This window comes from Ostrinia nubilalis, chromosome Z, assembly GCF_963855985.1.
Source record: "Ostrinia nubilalis chromosome Z, ilOstNubi1.1, whole genome shotgun sequence".
Taxonomy (NCBI): Eukaryota; Metazoa; Arthropoda; class Insecta; order Lepidoptera; family Crambidae; genus Ostrinia; species Ostrinia nubilalis.
Genome location: NC_087119.1, coordinates 6,422,304 through 6,435,950, shown reverse-complemented (window position 1 = coordinate 6,435,950; position 13,647 = coordinate 6,422,304). Strand labels below are relative to the sequence as shown.

Genomic DNA, 13,647 nt, shown 5'->3' with positions numbered 1-13,647 from the left:
ACGGTAGTCATGGAGATATGAGTTTGTTATCTCGTGTCAGATGTAAATGGTGAAAAGAAAACTCATGATTCGTGTTATTTTTATGCAATATGTAGGTAGGTATTTTATAAAAGTGGAACCCCGAGTGATCTCCAAAACCCATTCTATTATTAAATACGATTCGGCTTCGATATCTATAATACAATAGGAGTTTATTTCATGTGTCAGATGACAAGGGTGGAAACAACCTACGATTCATGTTGTTTATTTACGTGCAATATGTGGGCATATTATAAAGTGGAATGTCGAGTTGTATTTCTAAAACTTGTTCTATTATTTTATACTATTTGGCTGCGACTCGGCGTAACGACAATACAAAAACATTTTTCGCGAATCGGTGTTCATACATTCACACAATACATTAGACGCCATGTTGTCATAAACGACATATTATAAAATCGCTGTGATTTAATATTCTTAATCATTAATTTTATGGCAAGTGTCCATCAGGAATCATTGTTCTTACACACAGAATCGTATTATTTCGCTTTCGGGTAGTAATATGTCAAAATTGTTGGTTTTTAGGCGAACAATGTATGGAGAACGAACATTGTCCTTTCAAGGTCAACGGTCACAAAAATCGGTTTTTTGCGCTTTTTTTAGAAATATCTCATTTCCTGTGGGTTTTTTGCTATTTGTATTTATTATCAATATTGTAGAATACTAAATTCTCTACAAATTTTGTTTAAAAACTTTTTTTATACGGTGAACCGTTTGTAACCCAAGTAGGTATACTGTATAAATAGGTTTTAGTGAAAAAGTGGTTTGGAGTAAGCCAAAAGTATTCCCGACGTTCAATGAATCATCTCGACCTTTATAATTACACGTCTTTTCTTTTCTTTAATCCACAAATTCCACAGTAATTCCACTAATCACTTTAAAAACAGGCAGCGATCCCATAAAAACAATCAACATGTAATTGTGCCTATTCGAAATACAGTTAGCCCGCTTTGATTCTATAATCGACTGCTCAATTTTTCAAATCGCCCGTTACAAGTACAGCAGATTGCTGAACATGTGTTTTGCTTCTTAGAAAATACATGTTCGAACAGGATTTTATTCGGGAACCGGTAGGGTTGCCAGGTCCAAAAACACAAAAGCCGGATTCAGTGCTTGAATTGGTCGGACATTTCACCGTAAAAGCCGGACATACCTTTTAGTATCATAGCTAATGAGTGGGAACTATCATCTTCGAATCGGTAGATCGATAGATCGGTAGCCCAACATCCTGAAACGGCAGCCACGCAAAAGCCTAAAAAAAGCCGGACAAAAAAGAGAAGAGAATGAAAGAGCAGTCGCCCGGCAAGCAGAAGGTCGTGGGTTCAATTCCCGCCTTAGGCAGTTCGATTTTTTCAAGTTATTTATAATTTTCAAAAAAAAAGCCGAGCCAAACATGTCCGGCTAAATCCGGACACCAGGCAACCCTAGGAACCGGTGGTTTGTTTAGAATAGCGTGCACGCAGCGAGAACAGACGTGGCGCAGATGAGCACGGCTGCAATTATACTTTACATCCACCATATTTATCTGGCACAGATCTGTTGGTTAGAGAACACTCGTTGCTTGGGAAGATCGTTGAGCGCACATAAAACATGAATGCAGATTGCAAGTAGTGGGGATTTTCAGGGTTTCTTGTGCTTTGTATTTCAAATTCAAAGTATTTGTTAGTTTAGTACTTTACACGTTTCAATATAGCTTGCCCTGCCAAGACTGCTACAATATATTGGCTGGAATTGATAATTTTTTTAAGTAACTAAGAGTAGGCGCACACCGTTGATTTTTCGTCGGCCGGTAGTTTAGTCGGGCAGTTGACTGTATTGCCATGTATGGGAGTACGCCGCACACTACGCCGATTCGATTTGGCCGATTCTTCATACAATTTCAAATCGGGCACAACTATCGGCCAACTAAAAATCAACGGTGCACCTACTCTAAGAAGTCATTACCGCAAAAGATATCAACAAAGAATTTAGAGAGATGTTCAATTGACTGAGAGAAAATAACAAAATATTAACAGAGCGAAATCGTAAGATTAATACGTAGAATTAACACTGTTACAGATTTGATCAGAAACGTATATTTATCGTGATATAAAAAACCTAACCTTTATGAATTCCCAATGTATTCTCACACTCGATTCCCAAAGGGCATCTACCGGTCATCGGGCCGTTACTTCCAACTAATTAATGTCTTATAAATTTAACCGAACAAAAATAGTGGCTTTTTACTAGAGTGCGTGTGCGCATGTATGCACGTCATCGCCTCGCGGCGCAAGGGCCCAACAAATGGCCCCAAACGGGACGCGACGACAGACGATCGCCCGCGCACACCACTTACTCGGTTAACTATAGATTTATAGACGTTTAAGTGGTTCTCAGGTACGAATTGAAAAGATTTATTTAAGTATTAAACGGTGATGGGAATTAAATTTGTCTAGGTACCCACTTAACATTTCAGGAGTGGTTATTTAATCCTACTTAACTTTTCAGTTATGGTTATTTATTTTTAAGTGGGACCACACGGAGTTTATGCTCTCTGTGACGTATTCCAACATTATTATTAGTGTGTAAACTGCCTTATCTCCCCATAATTATGAAAAAAAGTAAAGTAGAGTAAAGTAGAAACTATTCGATGCATTAGCTAGAAGCTCATTAGATAGGTCCCCATTGATATATTTATTGTCCATGGTGCATATCTTTCCTTAAAGGTTACTAAACCTTTGTTTGTCACCTGTCATCCGCTTTGTAATGGAGAGAAGTCGAACCTTAAGGTTGGTTTTAGTGTCACGCGGACCGTCCGGTGCGGACCCGCTCCGCACGGCCAATCTGTATGAACTTCTAGGGAGCGTTTTAGAGTAATGCGGTCCGGAAGAACCTCTCCGCTTCCTAGCAGTTCATACAGATCGGTCAGACAGTCCGCGTGACACTAAAACCAGCCTAACTTCGAACTCCCCCTATGCTCTTCTGATTGATTTCTTTGCGGGTCCAATGACAGTTAACTTTCCCCCGGGACAGACTTGACCTTCACTGGTTGGGTATTTTATTGGCGGTCAAGCTGTAGATCCTACATAGGAGTTGCAGCGGTGGGAACGAGAGGTGGGAATAGTCCCGTTTATTCAATGCATAGGTATTATAAAAGGTGTTTATACTAATGAAAGTGAACCTCTTTAATAAAAACATCGTGTTCAACATTCGCATGAAGCCATAGTTTGTTACAGACCAATTAAATGCTATAAATCAGAATATTATAAAAACAGTTATGTAACTTTAGGTTTACTTTAATAAAATTTCTGACACAAACAAGATTCGCATAGTCGCAGAGCACATGAAATAGAAACAATGATCGCCAGCGAGTATGTGAATCCTGAATGCCGAAAGTTCATGACTTCAACTTAAAAGACAAAGTATCCCAATAATAGTCCCGACGGCGAAGAATAGAGAATGATGGTATTTCTATGGTAAAGTTAAAGAAAAATTCGAGTTGGTTATTTAATTACGTACGCGCATCATGGGTTTTACACTGGCATTGAGGATTCACGAGGACGCAATACATATCACATTCAACAAATCACAAAGAAATCGTGTTTATTCGTAAATAGTTAACCGACCGTACCTGTTTTTTAACCGACTTCAAAAAAGGAGGAGGTTATTACAGAGTTTTTTTACATGACGGTAACTTATAAGTTAATTTATCTGTTAAATAAATTCCTTTAAAGCAAGTTGAGAATTTCATCTCAACTCTTCATCTGTACCTAATAGATACAATTTGGGATTTAAAGATAGGATATGATAATGTCAACAGTTTTACACGATTTCTTTAATTTTCGCCAATAGCTCAAGTGACCAAGGTATAGAATTCGCGTTTGAACTTCAGTACTTTGAAAGTATACCTGACGATTAAGTAGGACTCAAGATGTATCTTTGAGTTCAGGTAACGAAGGTATGTGTTCGGTGTGTATCACGTATTGCGCCTTCGATCCTCCCTAGATGAAACGAAAATTTATTTTTAATTTATTTATTCACTTAACTTAATAAAAGTTTAGAACACAACTAACTAGGATGGGAGCTAATAACCTTTAGCGCCCTTTGTCTAAAAAAGCTAAGTAAAAATTGTTAAAAACCTGTAATCAATTAGGAAACTATGCCTTTAGTAGGTACACGATACTACTCGTACAACTCATTACTAAAAGTTATTCTGTTTCTTATCTCTACAATCAAATGGATTAAAACAGATTGTTAAAAAAATGTAAAGCTAATAAATAATGATCCAATGGGCATTCCTATTTTAATTCCGGCAGAATGTTTTAAAAACAAGAAAACCCTTTTCGACATCACGGAAAAAAATCGCGTAACACCCTTTTACGATTTCGTACCTCGAGTGTCGGGTTTCGTAAAAATGTTGTACAAACAAACTTTTTTCAAAGGGTGAGTTTTTTCTTAAGTTCCGGAGCCGTCGGAATCGGATCGTGGTTAGAAAAAAGTTTTTTTCTGTCGTCGTTTTGGTGCAATGGCATCTAACATGCACTGCGTCGACCGCACACAGCGTACAGGCCAGTGTCAATTACTGTGGTTATTTTTAAAACGGTTCAAATGCATTCGATCGTTTAACGGCGCTGATATTTTTGGAAAAATGCGGGTTAGGATGTTCTAATCAAACCCGAGCTTATTTGTATTGTAACTTTTGAATTGTGAATATTAGTAGAAGAGGCAATCTTAAAACTGACATTTTTAACTTAAACCTATTTCTATAAATCGGTTGCATAACTTAACCATATTAACTTATTAGTAATCTGTGGCTTAACTGATTAGGTGTTTGCAATAAGTGTAACTATTACAAATGAGTGACAATGTTAAAACAATATTCACCCAGATGATTTACCTACGTAACCCAGAGTTAACGCTTGCTAACTTCTCTTAGGTTAGGTCTTTATTTCATTATTTGAAGTGAGTTAATAATGAAAGTACCAAGAGACTAAATGTCATGCATCGCAAACCTAAAAGAAGATCACAAAACCTTACTGAATTATAAAAATCAAACACGTCAGTTACGCTATATCAGAAAATGTTCATAAACGCCTATCAGACGTTAAACAGAACATCAAGGTTGTCTTTCTCAAAAATCATTCTTGATTTTTTTATGACGGCGAGCTGGTTCTCCGGAGTTATTTCTGAAATACCTATTGCATTTATAAAGATCAAACGGTTCGAACAAACGGGCGTTCGTGTAAACATCGTACCTAGCGCTGATGTGCGCAGACGCATCGCTAGGTAGGCACAAAAATATGCCCACTAGGGCGTAGTTATTAATGACTACTCTGCGAGAAAATTAGTATTCTATGATCAGAAAACCGTCATATTTTATGTACGATCAACCAGAATCTTGATTATTTCACGATAAGATGCGTGAAAAGGCAATTAAATTTTTACATGCTACATATCCTTGATTAGGAGATAGTTCTTCTTGCAAGATTTTATCGAAATTACTTCCGAAGTTTGGACTTGAATTTACAGTAATATCTTTAATTAAGTTTTGCACGTACAACATACATCAAAATGTTTTACTGTACATAAGTATACTTTTTGCCCGTTACTACAGAGTGTACCATCTGTATCTGTAAGTACTTTTATAGTCTCTGGCAGGCGTTCGAGCCATTATCTTGTACGTAAACTGAAATACATCACGCCTCAATTTGAGCGGGTTTTATATTTTTATGATTCTTTTTTAAGTGTATAAAGAAGGGTATTTAGGTCGCAGTCTCTAAATGGAGCAACGGAGGTGTCTGTTCTTGAATTTCTGGACCATTTTCAATTTAATAGGGAAATTCGGGAGCAATGACCTGAATAAAAATGAAAATCGATGTATTTGTAAATCTGCAACATTATAGTCAGATATTTAGTAATTTTGATTTCTTGTCTAGTTTTGGCCAATCACTGTGACACACTTGTCGTCCTTAAGCCGGGTCTAGAGAGGTGTAATGTGTAATGTAAGATTACGTGTAATGTAACACAAATTCTACGTGTGCTGCTCATACTATTTCCATTACATTACACGATATATTCTATTACGCGTTATACCCTACTGGACTCTGGACCCGGTTTAATCATTGTTCACTAACCCATCGTTGAGAATGCTAAAAATTTCTTCTTACTTCTTAAATAGCTAATTAAATCAGTATAGTTGTTAAAAAGTAAAGCTCACTCGCCTTCGTGAGTTGCAATAACTATACAAGGGTAGACTTTATATGGCATATCCTGACTAGTGTAGGAACCTAACTGTTGCAATTTATGACGTTCATCAATAGTCCGTTAAACGCATCTGATTCATTCAGGCCTGCAGACATGAAATGCGCATGGGATGGTGTTCCGAAAGCACTAAAATTTTACTGCAATCGAGGCTAACAGAGGCTAGGAAAACTGCGAGTTACACTGAAAATCAATGAAAGCTATTTCATGTTAGGCGAAATACCTATTTCGATCTTAATTGAACTGAGTAAAAAATAATTGTAGTAGAGTACGAATTCATTGAAAAAATTCAGCTCAACTGATCATAGAGCTTTGTTACATACAAATCTTAAAAAGCTTCTATGGCGATTATATTCACATAAAGTTTACAGTCTTGAAGAACTTGTAGAAATACTTGATATCATTAACAATAAATTGCAAGGTTAGGTTTAAACTCTATGTTTTCAGTTAGCTATAAAAAATATTTTAGTTGATTGGAAATCTATTAATAGTTATCAAGTAGCGAATAAAATATGACTACATACGATCTTTAGATGAATCGTAATGATATCTCGTACAAATTATAGCGATTGAATGGCGGTGACAGCTACCCGATTGGTAAGTTCGATTACATATTTGGATTATTCACGAACATCGAACATATTTGACATACTTGACGTTAAGTGCAGATGCAGTGTACCCTACACTGCATAGCACTTCTACGTTAACACTATGCATATGGCATCTCAAGTAGCAGTAAGAGGCGATTGTAAATAAAAAAGTCTGATATGGTGTCCACTGTATAAGGCAAGTATTATGTTTGCAACTAATAGAATACATACCTAGGCAAAAATTGATTTTGGTGTCAGTTAAAAAAGAAACGTGGGCTAGTTCAAAATCTATATGTCCTTTTAGCGTTTTAAATTCTTACAAAATAAAGCTCCAAACTAGTTACAATCTATCATAGTTTCTGTCCTTTTGTTTGATCTTAGTATTCAATATTCATGTTCAACCAATCAAAACCTCCTATCTTTACATATTTGAGACTGAATTAAGTTTAAACGTTGCAACAATAAATTGATCTTAAACTCACTCGCTTGCTAGCTCACCTCCTGCATGAAAGTGGTAGCGATATAACTATTTTTAAACTATCATAGATTCTGTCTTGTGATTGGGTTAAATTTAAAGATCAAGTGATCAAAACCCTCATCTTTACTTGTCACTGAATTAAGTTTTGAGCGATGTTAATGACAACTGAATAAACTCGCTCGCTCACTAGCTCAGCTGATACAGTCAGCGTCAATAATTCGTGACACCCAAAGTGGTCAAAAAGTATGTGGCTTATTCCAATTGTAAGAAAGACGTATTGCAAACTTTTTGACTACTTTGGGTGACTCGTACCGGAAAGCGCAGCGTAGGTCGTCCACCCACAAGGTGGAAGCGCTGGATCCACCAACCGGCCATTGTGGAAATCATTGGGGGAGGCCTATGTTCAGCAGTGGACGTCCTATAGTGAAAATGATGATGATGATGGGTGTCACAAACTATTTGACGTTGACTGTACAAGTGCAGCGATATGCAGACGTTGCACATGTTACCGCACTTTATGACGTCGTAAGGGATCTTCTGAGAACAGCGCGGGCGCACATGAGCGCAATAAACCATTGATTGCCGCCATGCCCGATCGGGGTGATTTCACGTGATCAGCCCAACTTGGAGGGTGATTATTGGCCTGATTTTATGTTTCATTTGAGAATAAAGTTGTATCACGTCCGAGTCCTTATATCCTACTATCCTACTAGTCCTACTAATCCTATCCTACTTCCATCCAACTAATGTTATAAATACGAAAGTTTGTGTGTGTTTATGTATGGATGTTAACAAGTTTGTTACTCTTTCACGCAAAAAATATGATCTGTGACAAATTTAATTTCACGTGGGCGAAGCCGTGGGCAAAAGCTAGTTTATATTAAAAACAAAACATTGCCAGCTCTCCCCGCGGACTATACAGAATTTTTTCGGCCGATATTAGAAGCGGACCAAACTTTTGATATGTATAAAAAGTCTGTGTATGCAAAAGCTATAATTAATAGTATTCGCCTTGTATGTCAGTAACATAATAGTAAAAGAACTTATTTAGTAGCGCAATCACTGTTACGTCTGTTACCCCTCCCTGTGTGAGCGACGAGCGTGGTATAAAGTTTACCAAATTTTAATCCTAAATCACATAATAACAACACATCGTGGCTATTTCGATTATTGCGAAACACTTTTGTTTGGTACAAATCAAATATTAATAAATTGACTAACAAAATGGCAATGTCGACCCAATATCATTATACCTAAGTGGATTTAAAACACTAACGGAAGTTTCCACACCTCTACTGACGCAGGTAGATAAGTTTAGCAATGTGAATGCTCTACAGCTAAACAAACAAAAAACTACGTGAGGCCTACTATGCAATGGTGATATAGGTAAATTTTCTGCATACATGATCATAAAATTAAATAAAAAACTAAAGTTAACCCCAAGTTTAAGTAGATGCATAAACAGGGCTGACGTCACACGTCCCTCACCTACCCCTTGTCGAGGGGACAAGTGACCCTTGAACGGGGTCTCTAAGGGTCGCTCGGTACCAGGCTATCATAAAATCAAAGAGCTTGCTCTGAACCGATATATCGAGTCACCCCTGGCAGGTCTTTATCGCTTCGAAATAAGATTCATTTGCGGATGTCAATTTCTGATCGTGGCTTAGGACATTTTCCTCATACGTTGTTTGTAGTTTGGTGAACTTGCATGAATCACAATGCATTTTGTATAACAGACGTCCATATCTAACTTATCTCTACCGGTTAGGTTGTGTTTTAAGTGTTTGAGGCTGATATCATTTTAAATTGGAACTACCTATTTAGCATGCACACGCACGAGTAATAAAATTATTGTAGTCGCGTATTATTGTAGTACCTAGTAGATTTTCAATAATTGGATTTTATGTTTCTATTTCAGTATCTGTTTAAGTATATTCTGTTACAAATAAGAAGGTCAACGAAGAATAATTTTTTTCATTACTGGTGATATCAAATACGCATGTATTTGTTTGGTCTACATTTTTTTTATAACATCGTTGGACATTTATACACTGCGCGCTAGTCCCAAACTAAGCAAAGCTTGTACTATGGTATTTATAAATATTGAAGTTTAATCAAGCAAAAGCCTGAACTAAACTTAATTTTTCCGTAATATTACGGATCTTCTGTTACCAAAAAACTACAAACGATAAATTAAGATTCTTAATTAGGTACTGTTATCAGGTACTTATAATGCATGTTTACGTATGTTACATTTTTAACAAATCGCATAGTTTCAAACACGTTAGTTTCGTACTCCGCAAGGCTAAGTAAGCAAAACTACCCCATCCCACGTCTGCACGCACACTGCCACAGTTTGCTGCGGTGTGCACCGTCCCTGCACAATACTGCACATGACCAATCTCCGGAACACCTCCGCGGTTTCATGAACTCCTGGTACCTTGGCTTCCGGATAGTTGGAATCAGTCAATACTTTTGCACCGACTCAGTTACGTGCGCGACTTTCTAGACTAAGAGCTAATGAACGCCAGACCTACGTCATTTTATAAAAGCTGATAGTTTGTCAGGGTATGCTCCTAATATAGGTTAGAATTTTGGTGCATCATGAAGTTTGGGTCATCTTAGCTTTGGAAGCTACACTAAAAAAATGTCTGGCAAGGAGTTGGAACGGTCAAAACTATCTGGCTGGAAGGAAACAACTTCTAATCATTGCCCAAATATTATATACTTTGATTTTATGGTAGGTATAACGTAAGTAGAATTACAGTCTATTGAATATACAGCAAAAACCACCGTAAAAGTTAGGCTTACTTACGTTATACCATAAAAGCTGATTTTTATACATAATATTTGGGTAATAATTAGAAGTAGTTTCCTCGTCAGCCAGACAGTTTTGACCGTTCCAACTGCTTGCCAGACAATTTGTTTAGGGTAGCTGCCAAAGCCACGTAGACTTCATGATGCACCAACATTCTAACCTATAATTAGGAGCATACGCTGACAAACTTTCAGCTTTTATAAAATGACGTAGGTCTGGCGTTCACTAGCTCTTAGTCTAATAAACTAGAAATCAATAGCCTAAGCCACTGTCAAGGTGTACTTATTATATTTTAAGTATGTACTGGCATATGCGCAAACTACGTCACACGCAATGTTGCCATACTCATTTTGTGAATTCCACTTACACTCTACATTTTAGAGGAGTGGAATAACTTGTATTTTTAATTCTACTACTAATATCATAAACACGTACGCATGTAAATAATTTGAATAATATTTCCCAATTGTGTAACATTTTTCTTTACTGCTCCGGCTCTATTGGTTGTTGCGTGATGTTATGTACCTATAGCCTTTGGGCTATAGGTAAATAACATTAAATGCTTTCCTCGACAAAATTAAATGGGCTATCCATCACAAAAAGAATTTATCAAATTGGACCAGTATTTCCTGAGATTAGCGCGTTCAAGCAAACAAACAAACTCTTTAGCTTTATAATATGAGTATAATAATGCAAGTGGATGTCTGTTAGGGCTCATGCACCCGTTTTTGCAGGATACCATTTAGTAATATACGTATTTTAAATTAGGTACTAAACATTTACACGTTTGCAGTATTCTAAAAAAAATTGGACCGTTTGAATTTTATATTCGGTTTTGTCGTTAAACTGGACCAGTAAAAAACAGGATTCAGTTTAATTACAACTATTTTTTATAACAAAAGTGTTCACACAGCTTACTGCAAGCATTTTTTTTGCAAAAAACCGTACCTGCAAAAAACGGGATCTTGCTGTGTGAACACACAAGCCCAGTTTTGCGGGGTCCATTAATGCAGGATGCCATAGAAAAGGGCCCTTACTCTTTCACGTAAAATCTAACTTTACAGTATAGTTATTTATATATCAGATTAAGATATCAAGGATATTGAGTTATTTGGCCAAATTACAAATGATAAGTGTCAAGTAAGTTGATTTTTCTGTGAAAAACTGAATTTCACGCGGTCGAAGTCGCGAGCAAAAGCTAGTATTTTGTTATTAATTACAACAAAATGAACAACAAAATTAATAAGAAAAACATCATATTTTTTACATTTTGAGACCTATATTAATTCCTGTAATTTTTCTATGCGTTTCATGGAATTTGCAGGGTTTTGCATGCACTGGGTGCATTTGCAACAATGCAAATTTGCAAACCAGCTACCAGGAGCGCACAACGTACGAGGAGGTACGTTAGGTCACGCGATAGCATTCCTAAGTATAACTAATCAATACTGCACGAATAAAACTGACAGCCACCCCGCTATACCGCAACCCCGGAGACTCCCTGCCGCCACGACCTCCATTTTGTGGTAAGGGGTGGGGGAAATTGGGTCACTGGTATGTAGATTATGCTACGGTAAAATAGGCTTTATAAAACAATATAGAGAAACTGCAAATTTTGTCTCTGTATCTGTTTTTGATAACGTTAAAATTGTCATGAAAAAATTGTAATAACAAACGGGTTATGTTTATTTTACAAAAGAAAGCCAAATAAAATAATTTTTTGTCCAACAATTTTTCGAGAGCTGAGTTCAAAGTGATTCTATGTCTATCTGAAACTGAAACCAGCGAAAGTCACAAGCAAAACCTAGCTAGAGAACTGCACAGCAGCATATAACGTTTTATGTACCTTGCCAAGTTTCTACCAGGCTCGCATCGCGGCATAGGAGGTAGTCGTCCATCAGATTCACCACTACAGGTGAATTAACAAACACACACGTGTACTCGAGCAAGAGGTAACATGCGCAAATCAATGCAACTCGGACATCTTCACCCCTTTGTGGGGTGGGGGTGGGGGTGAGAGCTTTGATTCCCACTTTCACACACGAATGTGCAATATGTCGTGTGTCCACTGCATTGGTTGGCATTGAAATGTTCATCCGAGATTTTGTCGCACCAAAAGAACATCATTCAAGAAACACAATAAAAATACCTTACATGCCAAACTGAAAGGTACCACTATTGAACAATTGCTACTTAGTAGAAAGTGAGTCGAAACAATGACTAATAATAAGCATTCTTATTTCGAATTGTTCATGCACGCTTATTTCAAGCATATGTCGTTTTATGAGCATGCATGTGTGACTGTACCTTTACCCCCTTACTAATAAAAAGTTACACACGCGTTAAGCAGTAGTTTAAAATGACATTTCCATACTAAACGTCACTTTAAACAAGTGTTCAGCGAGCGTATAACTTTTATTAGTAAAGGGGTTAGACAACACGTTTTCAGGGGAAATAAAAAAAAACCTAGAACCAAAAGCGATGCTCATTCTCTCACTAAAGCCAAAATGGCTTGCAAGACACGATGTCCTTGCCCGGGCCTTACTGCTTTGTTTAAAGCGTTATTGGGCCCGGTCCCAACCAATCCCAACGCCCCGGCCTTGTAGAGGGGTTGTTGACATAAGGGGCAAGTTTTATAACCACAAAAACCAGTAGATTTATTTTGGGTCGAGCCCCAAATGAGCAAGCGGCCGAGTCAATAAACTCGTAGCAACCAAGTAACTACCTACTAAGTGTACCTATTATTAATTTGTTCTAAAGAATATGGGAATTAAAAATATTGATTCTGCCCAGGACGAAACTTTATCGTCACATTAACCAACACTATTTTAGTACCTACTAGCTTTTGCCCGCGGCTTCACTCGCGTGAAATTTAGATTGTCACAGATCTTCATAAATTATAGCCTATATGTTAGGGTTATCCCAACTAATATTATAAATGCGAAAGTAACTCTGTCTGTCTGTCTGTCTGTCTGTCTGTCTGTCTGTCTGTCTGTTACGCTTTCCCGCTTAAACCTCGCAACCGATTTTGATGAAATTTGGCATAGAGATAGTTTGAGTCCCGAGAAAGAACATAGGATAGTTTTTATCCCGGTTTTTGAAACAGGGACGCGCGCGATAAAGTTTTTCTGTGACAGACAAAATTCCACGCGGGCGAAGCCGCGGGCGGAAAGCTAGTAAACAATAATACTGTAAAGTTTCATCAAAATTCGTTCAGTATTTTTTGCGTGAAAAAGTAACAAACATCCACACAAACTTTTGCATTTATAATATTAGTAGGATATTGTCATCTCATTACATAACTTTACTTGGAGGTGGGAAGAAACGCTGTAAATCCAAAGTGTGAAAGGGATCCGTGATTTCGTTTGATGATGGACATTCTCTACAGTGGATCGCGCTACCTCCTGCAGACTACTAGCAGCCTGGTAGCGCCTGGTTGAAATGCGAGGTTGCCGCTTAAAATCGACGCGAAAAGCACGTGG

At 37.4% G+C, this 13,647-nt stretch overlaps 1 protein-coding gene across 1 annotated transcript in view; it reads right to left on the bottom strand.

The window, feature by feature from the left end:
• Nucleotides 1-13,647, bottom strand: part of LOC135087175 (forkhead box protein F1-like) — a 284,057-nt gene that overhangs the window by 5,037 nt on the left and 265,373 nt on the right. The gene's annotated exons all lie outside the window — the stretch shown is intronic.